Source organism: Macadamia integrifolia, chromosome 11, assembly GCF_013358625.1.
Source record: "Macadamia integrifolia cultivar HAES 741 chromosome 11, SCU_Mint_v3, whole genome shotgun sequence".
NCBI lineage: Eukaryota > Viridiplantae > Streptophyta > Magnoliopsida > Proteales > Proteaceae > Macadamia > Macadamia integrifolia.
Genome location: NC_056567.1, coordinates 17935223 through 17940743, shown reverse-complemented (window position 1 = coordinate 17940743; position 5521 = coordinate 17935223). Strand labels below are relative to the sequence as shown.

Genomic DNA, 5521 nt, shown 5'->3' with positions numbered 1-5521 from the left:
GTTCACTCGATGCTTGGTTGCTCTTTTAATTCTCATATATTTTATTTTTTTGTGCTAATGATGGGATTAATCCCAGGGTCCATACTGATTTCACTTACATTGAAAGCAATGAAGAGCACTAAACACCTCCTGTGTGAGTGGCCCAAGGTGTGCCTAGTGTGAGTCATCGAACTTAGGACGTACGAGTTTACGGCTCGTATCAAGTTCGTTGCTCACCAACTGTGCTATCCTCTTGGTTATTCTCATATAATTACGTCAAGTAGTTGGTTGGTTATTACCCAACAAGTGTAAAAAATAGAAAATATAAGGGCAAACTTGAAAATAGATGGGATCTAATGTTATCATCCGACACCTATTTTTACCTTTCAAGGAAATATGAGAAAAAAGTACAACTAAGAAATGGTGTTAGTAGACCTCACCATTTGGATATTGACTCATTGTATGTCAGCGGGAAAGGATACTCCAAAAACCAAGCTGAGTCAATCAGGGCAAGCCCCCATAGAACATGGCACAACCTAGGTTTTAGCATCCAGAGGAGACCAAGTACAGTTCAAGATAGAAATGAAGTGAATTCCATATGAATATATATACCATTATTTGAATTCGGAGTTGATTAACAAATCTGATATTCAAATACAATAAGATATCCGATGAATATTTCACCTTGCTATTTGAACTCATATTTCATAAGGATATGAATGTCCACATCCAAATATCTTTATATATATATATATATATATGTATCTATTATGTATAACTTTTAATACATAAATAGTAGTAGAATAACATTAAAATACTTGATTATTCTACCATATAAATGTATAAATGAATAAAAAATATTTAATAAAGGTTATAATAAAATGTATTTATAAATTCTAATCTTAATATGAGAAAGGATACATATGGATTCTTATTTATCCAATTATCCAGATCGTTATATTATTAAATAAATAGAATTTGGATATTTTGAACTTTCTAAGTCAAATATAATCTTACGTCAGGCTCAATTTATTGGGTGAATCTAAGATGGTTTCCTTAGCTTTTACTCAATCAATTTGCATTTTTTTACGAAAATAGAAATTCCTCAACTTGCTAGTTGATTGCAACCTTTTGTAACTTGTTTATTTGGATACCATATGTTCAAAGAAACCTAGTGTTAGATAACTAAAAAAAACAGCCTAGGAAACCCTATTAAAAAAATAAAGATAATAAAACTATTGTATTGGGAAAATCTTTTTGCTACCATATGTTGTGATAAATGGATTGTATCATAACTTATTTTTATATGTGGAAGAGTGATGTGACAAATTTGACCTTTTGATATCTAGAAAATGGTCTGTACTATCCACAAGTCAAATTTCAGCCTCAAGTTCAATTAATTCCCCTTGTATGTAGATTCATACCTATCCATATATGTCCATGCACCCTCTTTATAGTCCTTAACATTTAATAGTTTCATCTGCAATGAGAAGTGTGAACAACTTTGATTGGGTCGAATCTTAATATGGGAATAAGGAATTGTTGCAGCAAGAAATCGCCTAGGCCTCTTCCATGCTAGATGGACTCTCCAATGTCTAAGTTAGATGTCTCGAGCAATAATTACTAAAAAGCTCTGAGTGAAAAAAAAAAATTATTCCCTTTTTTTGGGGGCTTACCTCGATATTTATTGACGGTAGATGCAGAGAAGCGGTTGTAGAGAGTCTCAATTTGGTAGGTGATTTAGTTTTAGCAGGAAATCTCTTAGGAGAGTCCTATTAGGAAATTGCTGCCTGATTCACTTAGGATAAGTATATATGCATAGGGGTGTCAATCAGTCGGGCCGGGTCGGTCTCGGTCTGGCCTAATCGGGCTCGACCAATTTCTAGGGTTGCACCGTGAATGCCCGTTTAACTAAATGGGCTTAGTTAGCACGGGCATGGTATGATTGATAATCGGGCTGGTCGGTCTCGGGCTTTAATCGAGCTATCATAAATAGGCCTTTATCGGGCCTTAACTGGGCTATAGACTTATTTACCTTTAAACGAGCTTTAAACAAGTCCTCTTTAAAATTGGTATTTTTTTTTTGTACAAAAATTGGCCTTTTAAATGTGCTTCAAAGGAATACCAATAAAATGAGGCAAAGATGGGCATAGCAATGAAAGATCCTATAGTTAAAAAGGATTAAACCAAAGATGGATGTAACTAAGTTACTAAGGTACTCAATATTTAATGCACCGATACTCAAATAAATTAAACTATGCCTACACAACCCAAGTTGAACAAGTTTAAATCAATTAAACTATGCTTAAAAAAGTTGAATGTTCAGATAATAATCACCACCATCTCAACTGTACATATCAAATAGCCTTAGCATTAAATACAAATAGTATTAAAGGGGTCGTCGGGCTAGGTCGGGCTTAAATGAGTCGGTTCAAGTCAGGCTTATAAATTTGTCGGGCCAGTCGGGCACCCGTCGGGCTAGACGGTTGCACCATGTACTATTTGTTTATAACATGTCGGACTTGATCGGACTTACCAATGCGAGCCTAGAATTGACACCCCTATATGTCCAAGTGAAAATGGCTTGCTAAGCTGGCGATGCGGGGATCTCGGGATGGAGATCTGAATTCTAGGGCCCAAGTTTTTAGTGACAGATGATTTTGTAGCTGGAGAAGAACTTTATTTATTTGGTGATCAGTTCCAGCTCAAATAGATCCCCTTTTTTTTTTTTTTTCTCGAAACTCAAATAGATCTCACACGGGGTAAAAATATAGTTGTAATTTATTATGATTGAAAGGTCAACATCCACAGAATATGGATTAAAAATGAATTGGATGCTCGCTAATACAAGTAAATTAAAGAAGTCTTGGCAAATAATGGTCATACTATTGAACAGAGTCCTGATTTTGATATCTTCATTAGTTAAAGCTAAGAGTATTGGAAAAAAAAAAACAATCTCTGGTTGTATTCTCTACACTCAGACGTAATTGCGCTTGAAAAGACCATCTTGCTTCCTGAATATCCTCATGATCGATATCTCCGTTAAATTCTATTTAGTATTAGACAACATATATAAAACTGTTTATAGGCTCTCTCATTCAAATTATTTAAACAAGCTTTGCAAAAGAGTCGTAGAATTCATCAAATTACGAGTAAAGGAGAGGGAAGGAAAGTGAAAAGAGATTAAAAATAAAATAAAATCGGACCGAGTTTCCCTTCACCCATGGTCAAGGACTCAAGGGCAAATTCCTTCGGCCATTTATTAGGATCCATCTGATCAGAATCATTAAATCCAGTCTATTGAAATAAAGCACATATAATTTTATGGAATACAATCTAATTATATTCTTTACTGACATGTGTATAATATGTCTATATATGGATGATGGATCTATCTTATAAATTATTACAAAAAAAAAAAAAAAAAAAAAAAAAAAAAATTACAATAGAATGTATAATCCAGAATACAATTTTGTATACTAAATTCAAAATCGACAATTCTAGCTTCAATAGAGACGAGAATATGATGATGGATGTATGGTAAAAATGATATGAGTCTATATAAGATAACACTCAAAGCCCAAAATCAAGGTCTTCCTAATAGTCCATTAACCTCCAAGAGCCATTATCAACTTGAACCATCCCCTTATTCTTCGCAAACCACCATGAAACAGGCACATGGTATTCATCCTTCAATGCATCATTGGAGTTATTCAAGAGAGTGATATCAAAATCAACATCTAGCTTGAATCCTCCTCTGGCACCTTGAGTGCCAGCGACACCATGCAAATATGCCTCCAAGCTATGCCAACTTGAAAAATTGCCAGGACTCTTCAAGTAGTTAGATTTTCTAGTGTCGATCGCCCGTTCTTGTCCAACATCAGAGTAGCCCAAATGCGAGCACTTGGGGACAATGTCAGAGATGTTACGGATACGCAACAGTCGAAGGTCATCTAATCCGGAGCAGAATTTTCGAAAGTCGGCATCTCCAACGCGAGGGCTGGCAAAGACGAAGGCCGTCTCCAAGCAGGCATTGTCTAGGTGGTCATCCTTGGGCTTGTTCAGTCCATTGGAAACTATGTCTGCTGTGTTCACTATTGCAAGCATTGCTCCCAAGCTGTGGCCTGTTATAGTTATGCTGATTTCTTCGTTTTCGAATTTTTCCACTAATCTACTCATCTCATTCAATACCTGAGATGCCAACTTGAAAAGGATTTAATCAACCATTTTCTCACACAAAAAGGCCCTCTAAGGCCTTTGTTTGGTTACTGACGAAAAGGAAAAAACATATTTATTAAAAAAATAGAAAAAATAAAAAAAAACTCACAAACTAATATAAAAATACAATTTTTTTTTAGATCATTACTTTTTTTTCTTTTTAATTAACATAATTTGTGATGATTTTATTTTTCATTTTAATATCAAAAAAATTAACATATAACATTAAAAAGAGAAATAAAATGAAAGAGGAGCATAATTTTTGGTAAACTAGCATAATGCACGAATAACAAGACTAGACACAAGAAGTTTAGGGGTTTTTTCAGAAAAGGAAGAGAGAGGATGACATATGCTATACACAATTCCAATTGAAAGAACCCAATCATGGGATTGAGATGATGACGATTTAGGATAAAAGGTATTGCGCCAGCTTCTATTGGGAAGTAGTTGATGGACATATAGCTTAAGGCTGCTTAGTCTTTACTCCCCAATCCCAGTGATTAATAAATACTTTACCATGTATATTCTTCTTAACTAGCAGCCATCCTGCCATCCTTTATTTAATTATTAAATAAATAAATAAACTGAGACAAAAATAAGACAAAAATAATTTACCTGGGCTCTTGAACTGGACTTATTGTAAAGGGACAGTGGATCAGCAGAAGTATACATAGAGTACCAACCCTGATGCACCTTCACATCACCGGAACCCTTCCCAAACATGGAATATCCATCACCATCTTCAGGAGAGACCAAGATGAAATTCAAGTCATTGCCCCATTCCATAGCCTGCTCAGTACCCCTCCATGCAATCACGATATCCCTCCTTCCCAACACTTCTTTCCCTTCATCCGTAGCCACCGCAACGTAACCGATCCAATTAGATTCCATACTCCAAGCCTCCCTCGACAAAGACTTCAAGATTAAACCATCAGGTACTTCCACTGAGGATGTTGGGTAGAGGAACTTAGTCACCTCGTACTTGTATGGATTGGCCATCTTCAGACCAACCTTGGAGAAGAAATCCGACCTCCCGTATCGGCTGCTTCCGGCATGCTTCGACGTCTTATCTGCGTTGAAGGGGTCGTATGTCGCCTCACCCATTTAGCCGTAGTGGATAATGTATCGCCGGAGATCGATGTCGAGTGGGTCTAACATGTTCTTCCACTTATCTTTCCCGCTCAGCTTCTTCCATGTTTTGGAAATGCTGCTGTGATTACCGGTAGCCGCCATTTTTTTTTTTTTTTTTTTTTGTTTCAATAACTTCCAAACTCAATGAATCACGTACAAGTTTATACAGTGAATTGGACAGTGAATGAGAGAG

The 5521-nt window shown here is 35.9% G+C and overlaps 1 pseudogene; it reads right to left on the bottom strand.

The window, feature by feature from the left end:
- Positions 1-3576: 3576 nt before the first annotated feature.
- Positions 3577-5521, bottom strand: LOC122093248 (annotated as a pseudogene).